The sequence below is a fragment of the Oncorhynchus nerka genome, unplaced genomic scaffold, assembly GCF_034236695.1.
Source record: "Oncorhynchus nerka isolate Pitt River unplaced genomic scaffold, Oner_Uvic_2.0 unplaced_scaffold_1350, whole genome shotgun sequence".
NCBI classification, from domain to species: Eukaryota; Metazoa; Chordata; class Actinopteri; order Salmoniformes; family Salmonidae; genus Oncorhynchus; species Oncorhynchus nerka.
The window spans coordinates 62,501-77,500 of NW_027039997.1; the positions used below are offsets into that span (position 1 = coordinate 62,501).

Sequence of the window (15,000 nt, forward strand, 5' to 3'; positions counted from 1 at the left end):
ACAGGGTTCATTCCACGTAGTTACATAGTTCATTCCACGTAGTTACAGGGTTCATTCCACATAGTTACAGGGTTCATTCCACGTAGATACAGAGTTCATTCCACATAGTTACAGGGTTCATTCCACATAGTTACAGGGTTCATTCCACATAGTTACATGGTTCATTCCACATGGTTACAGGGTTCATTCCACATAGTTACAGGGTTCATTCCACATAGTTACATGGTTAATTCCACATGGTTACAGAGTTCATTCCACGTAGTTACAGAGTTCATTCCACGTAGATACAGAGTTCATTCCACATAGTTACAGGGTTCATTCCACGTAGATACAGAGTTCATTCCACATAGTTACAGGGTTCATTCCACGTAGATACAGAGTTCATTCCACATAGTTACAGGGTTCATTCCACGTAGTTACAGGGTTCATTCCACATAGTTACATGGTTCATTCCACATGGTTACAGAGTTCATTCCACGTAGTTACAGGGTTCATTACAGATAGTTACAGGGTTCATTCCACATAGTTACAGGGTTCATTCCACGTAGATACAGAGTTCATTCCACGTAGTTACAGGATTCATTCCACATAGTTACAGGGATCATTCCACGTAGATACAGAGTTCATTCCACATAGTTACAGGGTTCATTCCACGTGGTTACAGAGTTCATTCCACATAGTTACAGGGTTCATTCCACGTAGTTACAGAGTTCATTCCACATAGTTACAGGGTTCATTCCACGTAGTTACATAGTTCATTCAACGTAGTTACAGGGTTCATTCCACATAGTTACAGGGTTCATTCCACATAGTTACAGGGTTCATTCCACATAGTTACATGGTTCATTCCACATGGTTACAGGGTTCATTCCACATAGTTACAGGGTTCATTCCACATAGTTACATGGTTCATTCCACATGGTTACAGAGTTCATTCCACGTAGTTACAGGGTTCATTCATAGTTACAGGGATTATTCCACGTAGATACAGAGTTCATTCCACATAGTTACAGGGTTCATTCCACGTGGTTACAGAGTTCATTCCACATAGTTACAGGGTTCATTCCACGTAGTTACAGGGTTCATTCCACGTAGTTACAGGGTTCATTCCACAGTTACAGGGTTCATTCCACGTGGTTACAGGGTTCATTCCACATAGTTACAGGTTTCATTCCACAGTTACAGGGTTCATTCCACATTACAGGGTTCATTCCATGTGGTTACAGGGTTCATTACAGGGTTTCATTCACGTAGTTACAGGTTTCATTCCACGTAGTTACAGGGTTCATTCCACATAGTTACAGGTTTCATTCCACGCAGTTACAGGGTTCATTCCACGTTAGTTACAGGGTTCATTCCATGTGGTTACAGGGTTCATTCCACAGTTACAGGTTTCATTACAGTTACAGAGTTCATTCCACATAGTTACAGGGTTCACACGTAGTTCATAGTTCATTCCACGTAGTTACAGGGTTCATTCCACATAGTTACAGGGTTCATTCATTCCACATAGTTACAGGGTTCATTCCACATAGTTACAGGGTTCATTCCACATAGTTACATGGTTCATTCCACATGGTTACAGGGTTCATTCCACATAGTTACAGGGTTCATTCCACATAGTTACATGGTTCATTCCACATGGTTACAGAGTTCATTCCACGTAGTTACAGGGTTCATTCCACGTAGATACAGTTATTCCACATAGTTACAGGGTTCATTCCACATAGTTACAGGGTTCATTCCACATAGTGACAGAGTTCATTCCACATAGTTACAGGGTTCATTCCACATAGTTACAGAGTTCATTCCACATAGTTACAGGGTTCATTCCACATAGTTACAGGGTTCATTCCACATAGTTACAGGTTCATTCCACATAGTTACAGGGTTCATTCCACATAGTTACAGGGTTCATTCCACATAGTTACAGGTTCATTCCACATAGTTACAGGGTTCATTCCACAGTTAGTTACAGAGTTCATTCCACATAGTTACAGGGTTCATTCCACATAGTTACAGGGTTCATTCCACATAGTTACAGAGTTCATTCCACATAGTTACAGGGTTCATTCCACATAGTTACAGAGTTCATTCCACATAGTTACAGGGTTCATTCCACGTAGTTACATAGTTCATTCCACGTAGTTACAGGGTTCATTCCACATAGTTACAGGGTTCATTCCACGTAGATACAGAGTTCATTCCACATAGTTACAGGGTTCATTCCACATAGTTACAGGGTTCATTCCACATAGTTACATGGTTCATTCCACATGGTTACAGGGTTCATTCCACATAGTTACAGGGTTCATTCCACATAGTTACATGGTTAATTCCACATGGTTACAGAGTTCATTCCACGTAGTTACAGAGTTCATTCCACGTAGATACAGAGTTCATTCCACATAGTTACAGGGTTCATTCCACGTAGATACAGAGTTCATTCCACATAGTTACAGGGTTCATTCCACGTAGATACAGAGTTCATTCCACATAGTTACAGGGTTCATTCCACGTAGTTACAGGGTTCATTCCACATAGTTACATGGTTCATTCCACATGGTTACAGAGTTCATTCCACGTAGTTACAGGGTTCATTACAGATAGTTACAGGGTTCATTCCACATAGTTACAGGGTTCATTCCACGTAGATACAGAGTTCATTCCACGTAGTTACAGGATTCATTCCACATAGTTACAGGGATCATTCCACGTAGATACAGAGTTCATTCCACATAGTTACAGGGTTCATTCCACGTGGTTACAGAGTTCATTCCACATAGTTACAGGGTTCATTCCACGTAGTTACAGAGTTCATTCCACATAGTTACAGGGTTCATTCCACGTAGTTACATAGTTCATTCAACGTAGTTACAGGGTTCATTCCACATAGTTACAGGGTTCATTCCACATAGTTACAGGGTTCATTCCACATAGTTACATGGTTCATTCCACATGGTTACAGGGTTCATTCCACATAGTTACAGGGTTCATTCCACATAGTTACATGGTTCATTCCACATGGTTACAGAGTTCATTCCACGTAGTTACAGGGTTCATTCCACATAGTTACAGGGATTATTCCACGTAGATACAGAGTTCATTCCACATAGTTACAGGGTTCATTCCACGTGGTTACAGAGTTCATTCCACATAGTTACAGGGTTCATTCCACGTAGTTACAGGGTTCATTCCACGTAGTTACAGGGTTCATTCCACATAGTTACAGGGTTCATTCCACGTGGTTACAGGGTTCATTCCACATAGTTACAGGTTTCATTCACGCAGTTACAGGGTTCATTCCACGTAGTTACAGGGTTCATTCCATGTGGTTACAGGGTTCACAGGTTTCATTCCACGTAGTTACAGGTTTCATTCCACGTAGTTACAGGGTTCATTCCACATAGTTACAGGTTTCATTCCACGCAGTTACAGGGTTCATTCACGTAGTTACAGGGTTCATTCCATGTGGTTACAGGGTTCCCACGTAGTTACAGGTTTCATTCACGTAGTTACAGAGTTCATTCCACATAGTTACAGGGTTCATTCCACGTAGTTACATAGTTCATTCCACGTAGTTACAGGGTTCATTCCACATAGTTACAGGGTTCATTCCACGTAGATACAGAGTTCATTCCACATAGTTACAGGGTTCATTCCACATAGTTGCAGGGTTCATTCCACATAGTTACATGGTTCATTCCACATGGTTACAGGGTTCATTCCACATAGTTACAGGGTTCATTCCACATAGTTACATGGTTCATTCCACATGGTTACAGAGTTCATTCCACGTAGTTACAGGGTTCATTCCACGTAGATACAGAGTTCATTCCACATAGTTACAGGGTTCATTCCACATAGTTACAGGGTTCATTCCACATAGTGACAGAGTTCATTCCACATAGTTACAGGGTTCATTCCACATAGTTACAGAGTTCATTCCACATAGTTACAGGGTTCATTCCACATAGTTACAGAGTTCATTCCACATAGTTACAGGGTTCATTCCACATAGTTACAGGGTTCATTCCACATAGTTACAGGGTTCATTCCACATAGTTACAGAGTTCATTCCACATAGTTACAGGGTTCATTCCACATAGTTACAGAGTTCATTCCACATAGTTACAGGGTTCATTCCACATAGTTACAGGGTTCATTCCACATAGTTACAGAGTTCATTCCACATAGTTACAGGGTTCATTCCACATAGTTACAGAGTTCATTCCACATAGTTACAGGGTTCATTCCACGTAGTTACATAGTTCATTCCACGTAGTTACAGGGTTCATTCCACATAGTTACAGGGTTCATTCCACGTAGATACAGAGTTCATTCCACATAGTTACAGGGTTCATTCCACATAGTTACAGGGTTCATTCCACATAGTTACATGGTTCATTCCACATGGTTACAGGGTTCATTCCACATAGTTACAGGGTTCATTCCACATAGTTACATGGTTAATTCCACATGGTTACAGAGTTCATTCCACGTAGTTACAGAGTTCATTCCACGTAGATACAGAGTTCATTCCACATAGTTACAGGGTTCATTCCACGTAGATACAGAGTTCATTCCACATAGTTACAGGGTTCATTCCACGTAGATACAGAGTTCATTCCACATAGTTACAGGGTTCATTCCACGTAGTTACAGGGTTCATTCCACATAGTTACATGGTTCATTCCACATGGTTACAGAGTTCATTCCACGTAGTTACAGGGTTCATTACAGATAGTTACAGGGTTCATTCCACATAGTTACAGGGTTCATTCCACGTAGATACAGAGTTCATTCCACGTAGTTACAGGATTCATTCCACATAGTTACAGGGATCATTCCACGTAGATACAGAGTTCATTCCACATAGTTACAGGGTTCATTCCACGTGGTTACAGAGTTCATTCCACATAGTTACAGGGTTCATTCCACGTAGTTACAGAGTTCATTCCACATAGTTACAGGGTTCATTCCACGTAGTTACATAGTTCATTCAACGTAGTTACAGGGTTCATTCCACATAGTTACAGGGTTCATTCCACATAGTTACAGGGTTCATTCCACATAGTTACATGGTTCATTCCACATGGTTACAGGGTTCATTCCACATAGTTACAGGGTTCATTCCACATAGTTACAGAGTTCATTCCACATAGTTACAGGGTTCATTCCACATAGTTACAGGGTTCATTCCACATAGTTACAGGGTTCATTCCACATAGTTACAGAGTTCATTCCACATAGTTACAGGGTTCATTCCACATAGTTACAGAGTTCATTCCACATAGTTACAGGGTTCATTCCACATAGTTACAGGGTTCATTCCACATAGTTACAGAGTTCATTCCACATAGTTACAGGGTTCATTCCACATAGTTACAGAGTTCATTCCACATAGTTACAGGGTTCATTCCACGTAGTTACATAGTTCATTCCACGTAGTTACAGGGTTCATTCCACATAGTTACAGGGTTCATTCCACGTAGATACAGAGTTCATTCCACATAGTTACAGGGTTCATTCCACATAGTTACAGGGTTCATTCCACATAGTTACATGGTTCATTCCACATGGTTACAGGGTTCATTCCACATAGTTACAGGGTTCATTCCACATAGTTACATGGTTAATTCCACATGGTTACAGAGTTCATTCCACGTAGTTACAGAGTTCATTCCACGTAGATACAGAGTTCATTCCACATAGTTACAGGGTTCATTCCACGTAGATACAGAGTTCATTCCACATAGTTACAGGGTTCATTCCACGTAGATACAGAGTTCATTCCACATAGTTACAGGGTTCATTCCACGTAGTTACAGGGTTCATTCCACATAGTTACATGGTTCATTCCACATGGTTACAGAGTTCATTCCACGTAGTTACAGGGTTCATTACAGATAGTTACAGGGTTCATTCCACATAGTTACAGGGTTCATTCCACGTAGATACAGAGTTCATTCCACGTAGTTACAGGATTCATTCCACATAGTTACAGGGATCATTCCACGTAGATACAGAGTTCATTCCACATAGTTACAGGGTTCATTCCACGTGGTTACAGAGTTCATTCCACATAGTTACAGGGTTCATTCCACGTAGTTACAGAGTTCATTCCACATAGTTACAGGGTTCATTCCACGTAGAGTTACATAGTTCATTCAACGTAGTTACAGGGTTCATTCCACATAGTTACAGGGTTCATTCCACATAGTTACAGGGTTCATTCCACATAGTTACATGGTTCATTCCACATGGTTACAGGGTTCATTCCACATAGTTACAGGGTTCATTCCACATAGTTACATGGTTCATTCCACATGGTTACAGAGTTCATTCCACGTAGTTACAGGGTTCATTCCACATAGTTACAGGGATTATTCACGAGATACAGAGTTCATTCCACATAGTTACAGGGTTCATTCCACGTGGTTACAGAGTTCATTCCACATAGTTACAGGGTTCATTCCACGTAGTTACAGAGTTCATTCCACATAGTTACAGGGTTCATTCACGTAGTTACATAGTTCATTCAACGTAGTTACAGGGTTCATTCCACATAGTTACAGGGTTCATTCCACATAGTTACAGGGTTCATTCCACATAGTTACATGGTTCATTCCACATGGTTACAGGGTTCATTCCACATAGTTACAGGGTTCATTCCACATAGTTACAGAGTTCATTCCACATAGTTACAGGGTTCATTCCACATAGTTACAGGGTTCATTCCACATAGTTACAGGGTTCATTCCACATAGTTACAGAGTTCATTCCACATAGTTACAGGGTTCATTCCACATAGTTACAGAGTTCATTCCACATAGTTACAGGGTTCATTCCACATAGTTACAGGGTTCATTCCACATAGTTACAGAGTTCATTCCACATAGTTACAGGGTTCATTCCACATAGTTACAGAGTTCATTCCACATAGTTACAGGGTTCATTCCACGTAGTTACATAGTTCATTCCACGTAGTTACAGGGTTCATTCCACATAGTTACAGGGTTCATTCCACGTAGATACAGAGTTCATTCCACATAGTTACAGGGTTCATTCCACATAGTTACAGGGTTCATTCCACATAGTTACATGGTTCATTCCACATGGTTACAGGGTTCATTCCACATAGTTACAGGGTTCATTCCACATAGTTACATGGTTAATTCCACATGGTTACAGAGTTCATTCCACGTAGTTACAGAGTTCATTCCACGTAGATACAGAGTTCATTCCACATAGTTACAGGGTTCATTCCACGTAGATACAGAGTTCATTCCACATAGTTACAGGGTTCATTCCACGTAGATACAGAGTTCATTCCACATAGTTACAGGGTTCATTCCACGTAGTTACAGGGTTCATTCCACATAGTTACATGGTTCATTCCACATGGTTACAGAGTTCATTCCACGTAGTTACAGGGTTCATTACAGATAGTTACAGGGTTCATTCCACATAGTTACAGGGTTCATTCCACGTAGATACAGAGTTCATTCCACGTAGTTACAGGATTCATTCCACATAGTTACAGGGATCATTCCACGTAGATACAGAGTTCATTCCACATAGTTACAGGGTTCATTCCACGTGGTTACAGAGTTCATTCCACATAGTTACAGGGTTCATTCCACGTAGTTACAGAGTTCATTCCACATAGTTACAGGGTTCATTCGTAGTTACATAGTTCATTCAACGTAGTTACAGGGTTCATTCCACATAGTTACAGGGTTCATTCCACATAGTTACAGGGTTCATTCCACATAGTTACATGGTTCATTCACATGGTTACAGGGTTCATTCCACATAGTTACAGGGTTCATTCCACATAGTTACATGGTTCATTCCACATGGTTACAGAGTTCATTCCACGTAGTTACAGGGTTCATTCCACATAGTTACAGGGATTATTCCACGTAGATACAGAGTTCATTCCACATAGTTACAGGGTTCATTCCACGTGGTTACAGAGTTCATTCCACATAGTTACAGGGTTCATTCCACGTAGTTACAGGGTTCATTCCACGTAGTTACAGGGTTCATTCCACATAGTTACAGGGTTCATTCCACGTAGTTACAGGGTTCATTCCACATAGTTACAGGTTTCATTCACGCAGTTACAGGGTTCATTCCACAGTTAGGGTTCCATGTGGGTTCATTCCACAGTTACAGGTTTCACACGTAGTTCAGGTTTCCACGTAGTTACAGGGTTCATTCCACATAGTTACAGGTTTCATTCCACAGTTAGGGTTCACAGAGTTACAGGGTTCATTCCATGTGGTTACAGGGTTCATTCCACGTAGTTACAGGTTTCACACGTAGTTCAGAGTTCATTCCACATAGTTACAGGGTTCATTCCACATAGTTACAGGGTTCATTCCACGTAGTTACAGGGTTCATTCCACATAGTTACAGGGTTCATTCCACGTAGATACAGAGTTCATTCCACATAGTTACAGGGTTCATTCCACATAGTTGCAGGGTTCATTCCACATAGTTACATGGTTCATTCCACATGGTTACAGGGTTCATTCCACATAGTTACAGGGTTCATTCCACATAGTTACATGGTTCATTCCACATGGTTACAGAGTTCATTCCACGTAGTTACAGGGTTCATAGATACAGAGTTCATTCCACATAGTTACAGGGTTCATTCCACATAGTTACAGGGTTCATTCCACATAGTGACAGAGTTCATTCCACATAGTTACAGGGTTCATTCCACATAGTTACAGAGTTCATTCCACATAGTTACAGGGTTCATTCCACATAGTTACAGAGTTCATTCCACATAGTTACAGGGTTCATTCCACATAGTTACAGGGTTCATTCCACATAGTTACAGGGTTCATTCCACATAGTTACAGAGTTCATTCCACATAGTTACAGGGTTCATTCCACATAGTTACAGAGTTCATTCCACATAGTTACAGGGTTCATTCCACATAGTTACAGGGTTCATTCCACATAGTTACAGAGTTCATTCCACATAGTTACAGGGTTCATTCCACATAGTTACAGAGTTCATTCCACATAGTTACAGGGTTCATTCCACGTAGTTACATAGTTCATTCCACGTAGTTACAGGGTTCATTCCACATAGTTACAGGGTTCATTCCACGTAGATACAGAGTTCATTCCACATAGTTACAGGGTTCATTCCACATAGTTACAGGGTTCATTCCACATAGTTACATGGTTCATTCCACATGGTTACAGGGTTCATTCCACATAGTTACAGGGTTCATTCCACATAGTTACATGGTTAATTCCACATGGTTACAGAGTTCATTCCACGTAGTTACAGAGTTCATTCCACGTAGATACAGAGTTCATTCCACATAGTTACAGGGTTCATTCCACGTAGATACAGAGTTCATTCCACATAGTTACAGGGTTCATTCCACGTAGATACAGAGTTCATTCCACATAGTTACAGGGTTCATTCCACGTAGTTACAGGGTTCATTCCACATAGTTACATGGTTCATTCCACATGGTTACAGAGTTCATTCCACGTAGTTACAGGGTTCATTACAGATAGTTACAGGGTTCATTCCACATAGTTACAGGGTTCATTCCACGTAGATACAGAGTTCATTCCACGTAGTTACAGGATTCATTCCACATAGTTACAGGGATCATTCCACGTAGATACAGAGTTCATTCCACATAGTTACAGGGTTCATTCCACGTGGTTACAGAGTTCATTCCACATAGTTACAGGGTTCATTCCACGTAGTTACAGAGTTCATTCCACATAGTTACAGGGTTCATTCCACGTAGTTACATAGTTCATTCAACGTAGTTACAGGGTTCATTCCACATAGTTACAGGGTTCATTCCACATAGTTACAGGGTTCATTCCACATAGTTACATGGTTCATTCCACATGGTTACAGGGTTCATTCCACATAGTTACAGGGTTCATTCCACATAGTTACAGAGTTCATTCCACATAGTTACAGGGTTCATTCCACATAGTTACAGGGTTCATTCCACATAGTTACAGGGTTCATTCCACATAGTTACAGAGTTCATTCCACATAGTTACAGTTACAGAGTTCATTCCACATAGTTACAGGGTTCATTCCACATAGTTACAGGGTTCATTCCACATAGTTACAGAGTTCATTCCACATAGTTACAGGGTTCATTCCGTAGTTACATAGTTACAGAGTTACAGGGTTCATTCCACATAGTTACAGGGTTCATTCCACGTACAGAGTTACATAGTTCATTCACATAGTTACAGGGTTCATTCCACATAGTTACAGGGTTCATTCCACATAGTTACAGGGTTCATTCCACATAGTTACAGGGTTCATTCCACATGGTTACAGGGTTCATTCCACATAGTTACAGGGTTCATTCCACATAGTTACAGGGTTCATTCCACATAGTTACAGGGTTCATTCCACATAGTTACAGGGTTCATTCCACATAGTTACAGGGTTCATTCCACATAGTTACAGAGTTCATTCCACATAGTTACAGAGTTCATTCCACATAGTTACAGGGTTCATTCCACATAGTTACAGAGTTCATTCCACATAGTTACAGGGTTCATTCCACATAGTTACAGGGTTCATTCCACATAGTTACAGAGTTCATTCCACATAGTTACAGGGTTCATTCCACATAGTTACAGGTTCATTCCACATAGTTACAGGGTTCATTCCACGTAGTTACATAGTTCATTCCACGTAGTTACAGGGTTCATTCCACATAGTTACAGGGTTCATTCCACGTAGATACAGAGTTCATTCCACATAGTTACAGGGTTCATTCCACATAGTTACAGGGTTCATTCCACATAGTTACATGGTTCATTCCACATGGTTACAGGGTTCATTCCACATAGTTACAGGGTTCATTCCACATAGTTACATGGTTAATTCCACATGGTTACAGAGTTCATTCCACGTAGTTACAGAGTTCATTCCACGTGATACAGAGTTCATTCCACATAGTTACAGGGTTCATTCCACGTAGATACAGAGTTCATTCCACATAGTTACAGGGTTCATTCCACGTAGATACAGAGTTCATTCCACATAGTTACAGGGTTCATTCCACGTAGTTACAGGGTTCATTCCACATAGTTACATGGTTCATTCCACATGGTTACAGAGTTCATTCCACGTAGTTACAGGGTTCATTACAGATAGTTACAGGGTTCATTCCACATAGTTACAGGGTTCATTCCACGTAGATACAGAGTTCATTCCACGTAGTTACAGGATTCATTCCACATAGTTACAGGGATCATTCCACGTAGATACAGAGTTCATTCCACATAGTTACAGGGTTCATTCCACGTGGTTACAGAGTTCATTCCACATAGTTACAGGGTTCATTCCACGTAGTTACAGAGTTCATTCCACATAGTTACAGGGTTCATTCCACGTAGTTACATAGTTCATTCAACGTAGTTACAGGGTTCATTCCACATAGTTACAGGGTTCATTCCACATAGTTACAGGGTTCATTCCACATAGTTACATGGTTCATTCCACATGGTTACAGGGTTCATTCCACATAGTTACAGGGTTCATTCCACATAGTTACATGGTTCATTCCACATGGTTACAGAGTTCATTCCACGTAGTTACAGGGTTCATTCCACATAGTTACAGGGATTATTCCACATAGTTACAGAGTTCATTCCACATAGTTACAGGGTTCATTCCACGTGGTTACAGAGTTCATTCCACATAGTTACAGGGTTCATTCCACATAGTTACAGAGTTCATTCCACATAGTTACAGGGTTCATTCCACGAGTTCATTCATTCACGTAGTTACAGGGTTCATTCCACATAGTTACAGGGTTCATTCCACATAGTTACAGGGTTCATTCCACATAGTTACATGGTTCATTCCACATGGTTACAGGGTTCATTCCACATAGTTACAGGGTTCATTCCACATAGTTACAGAGTTCATTCCACATAGTTACAGGGTTCATTCCAGTTACAGGGTAGTTACAGGGTTCATTCCACATAGTTACAGAGTTCATTCCACATAGTTACAGGGTTCATTCCACATAGTTACAGAGTTCATTCCACATAGTTACAGGGTTCATTCCACATAGTTACAGGTTCATTCCACATAGTTACAGAGTTCATTCCACATAGTTACAGGGTTCATTCCACATAGTTACAGAGTTCATTCCACATAGTTACAGGGTTCACAGTAGGTTCATTCCACGTAGTTACAGGGTTCATTCACATAGTTACAGGGTTACAGATACAGAGTTCATTCCACATAGTTACAGGGTTCATTCCACATAGTTACAGGGTTCATTCCACATAGTTACATGGTTCATTCCACATGGTTACAGGGTTCATTCCACATAGTTACAGGGTTCATTCCACATAGTTACAGTTCATTCCACATGGTTACAGAGTTCATTCCACGTAGTTACAGAGTTCATTCCACGTAGATACAGAGTTCATTCCACATAGTTACAGGGTTCATTCCACGTAGATACAGAGTTCATTCCACATAGTTACAGGGTTCATTCACGTAGATACAGAGTTCATTCCACATAGTTACAGGGTTCATTCCACATAGTTACAGGGTTCATTCCACATAGTTACATGGTTCATTCCACATGGTTACAGAGTTCATTCCACGTAGTTACAGGGTTCATTCCACATAGTTACAGGGTTCATTCCACGTAGTTACAGGGTTCATTCCACGTAGTTACAGAGTTCATTCCACGTAGTTACAGGATTCATTCCACATAGTTACAGGGTTCATTCCACGAGTACAGAGTTCATTCCACATAGTTACAGGGTTCATTCCACGTGGTTACAGAGTTCATTCCACATAGTTACAGGGTTCATTCCACGTAGTTACAGAGTTCATTCACATAGTTACAGGGTTCATTCCACGTAGTTACATAGTTCATTCCACGTAGTTACAGGGTTCATTCCACATAGTTACAGGGTTCATTCCACATAGTTACAGGGTTCATTCCACATAGTTACAGGGTTCATTCCACATAGTTACAGGGTTCATTCCACAGTTACAGGGTTCATTCCACATGGTTACAGGGTTCATTCCACGGTTACAGGGTTCATTCCACATAGTTACAGGGTTCATTCCACGTAGTTACAGAGTTCATTCCACATAGTTACAGGGTTCATTCCACAGAGTTCATTCCACATAGTTACAGGGTTCATTCCACGTAGTTACAGGGTTCATTCCACGTAGTTACAGGGTTCATTCCACGTAGTTACAGGGTTCATTCCACATGGTTCAGGGTTCATTCCACATAGTTACAGGTTTCATTCCATGCAGTAGTTACAGGGTTCATTCACGTAGTTACAGGGTTCATTCCATGTGGTTACAGGGTTCATTCCACGTAGTTACAGGTTTCATTCACAGAGTTCATTCCACGTAGTTACAGGGTTCATTCCACATAGTTACACAGTTACAGGGTTCATTCCACGTAGTTACAGAGTTCATTCCACATAGTTACAGGGTTCATTCCACGTAGTTACAGGTTTCACACGTAGTTACAGAGTTCATTCCACATAGTTACAGGGTTCATTCCACAGTTACATAGTTCATTCCACGTAGTTACAGGGTTCATTCCACATAGTTACAGGGTTCATTCCACGTAGATACAGAGTTCATTCCACATAGTTACAGGGTTCATTCCACATAGTTACAGGGTTCATTCCACATAGTTACAGGGTTCATTCCACATGGTTACAGGGTTCATTCCACATAGTTACAGGGTTCATTCCACATAGTTACATGGTTCATTCCACATGGTTACAGAGTTCATTCCACGTAGTTACAGGGTTCATTCCACGTAGTTACAGAGTTTCATTCCACATAGTTACAGGGTTCATTCCACATAGATACAGAGTTCATTCCACATAGTTACAGGGTTCATTCCACGATACAGAGTTCATTACATAGTTACAGGGTTCATTCCACGTAGTTAGAGTTCATTCCACATAGTTACAGGGTTCATTCCACATAGTTACAGGGTTCATTCCACGTAGTTACAGGGTTCATTCAGTTCATTCCACGTAGTTACAGGGTTCATTCCACATAGTTACAGGGATCATTCCACGTAGATACAGAGTTCATTCCACATAGTTACAGGGTTCATTCCACGTGGTTACAGAGTTCATTCCACATAGTTACAGGGTTCATTCCACGTAGTTACAGGGTTCATTCCACGTAGTTACAGGGTTCATTCCACGTAGTTACAGGGTTCATTCCACGTGGTTACAGAGTTCATTCCACGTAGTTACAGGGTTCATTCCACATAGTTACAGGTTTCATTCCACGCGGTTACAGGGTTCATTCCACGTAGTTACAGGGTTCATTCCATGTGGTTACAGGGTTCATTCCACGTAGTTACAGGTTTCATTCCACGTAGTTACAGGGTTCATTCCATGTAGTTACAGGGTTCATTCCACATAGTTACAGGGTTCATTCCACATAGTTACAGGTTTCATTCCACATAGTTACAGGGTTCATTCCATGTGGTTACAGAGTTCATTCCACATAGTTACAGGGTTCATTCCACGTAGTTACAGGGTTCATTCCATGTGGTTACAGGGTTCATTCCACATAGTTACAGGTTTCATTCCACATAGTTACAGGGTTCATTCCACATAGTTACAGGGTTCATTCCACGTAGTTACAGGGTTCATTCCGCGTAGTTACAGGGTTCATTCCATGTGGTTACAGGGTTCATTCCACATAGTTACAGGGTTCATTCCACATAGTTACAGGGTTCATTCCACATAGTTACAGGGTTCATTCCATTTTTTTTTAGGGTGAGACAGTTCATGAGCCATTCATAAGTTGTTTTATTCAATGGGTACATATCATAAATGTATGCTTCGGTTCAGCTGGCCCTCTGTATGCTTCGGTTCAGCTAGCTGTCTGTATGCTTCGGTTCAGCTAGCTGTCTGTATGCTTCGGTTCAGCTAGCTGTCTGTATGCTTCGG

At 40.9% G+C, this 15,000-nt stretch overlaps 1 protein-coding gene across 3 annotated transcripts in view; it reads left to right on the forward strand.

Annotated features, from left to right (window-relative positions):
- LOC135568891 (neuronal-specific septin-3-like) overlaps nucleotides 1-15,000 on the forward strand; it is an 84,467-nt gene that overhangs the window by 18,247 nt on the left and 51,220 nt on the right. The gene's annotated exons all lie outside the window — the stretch shown is intronic.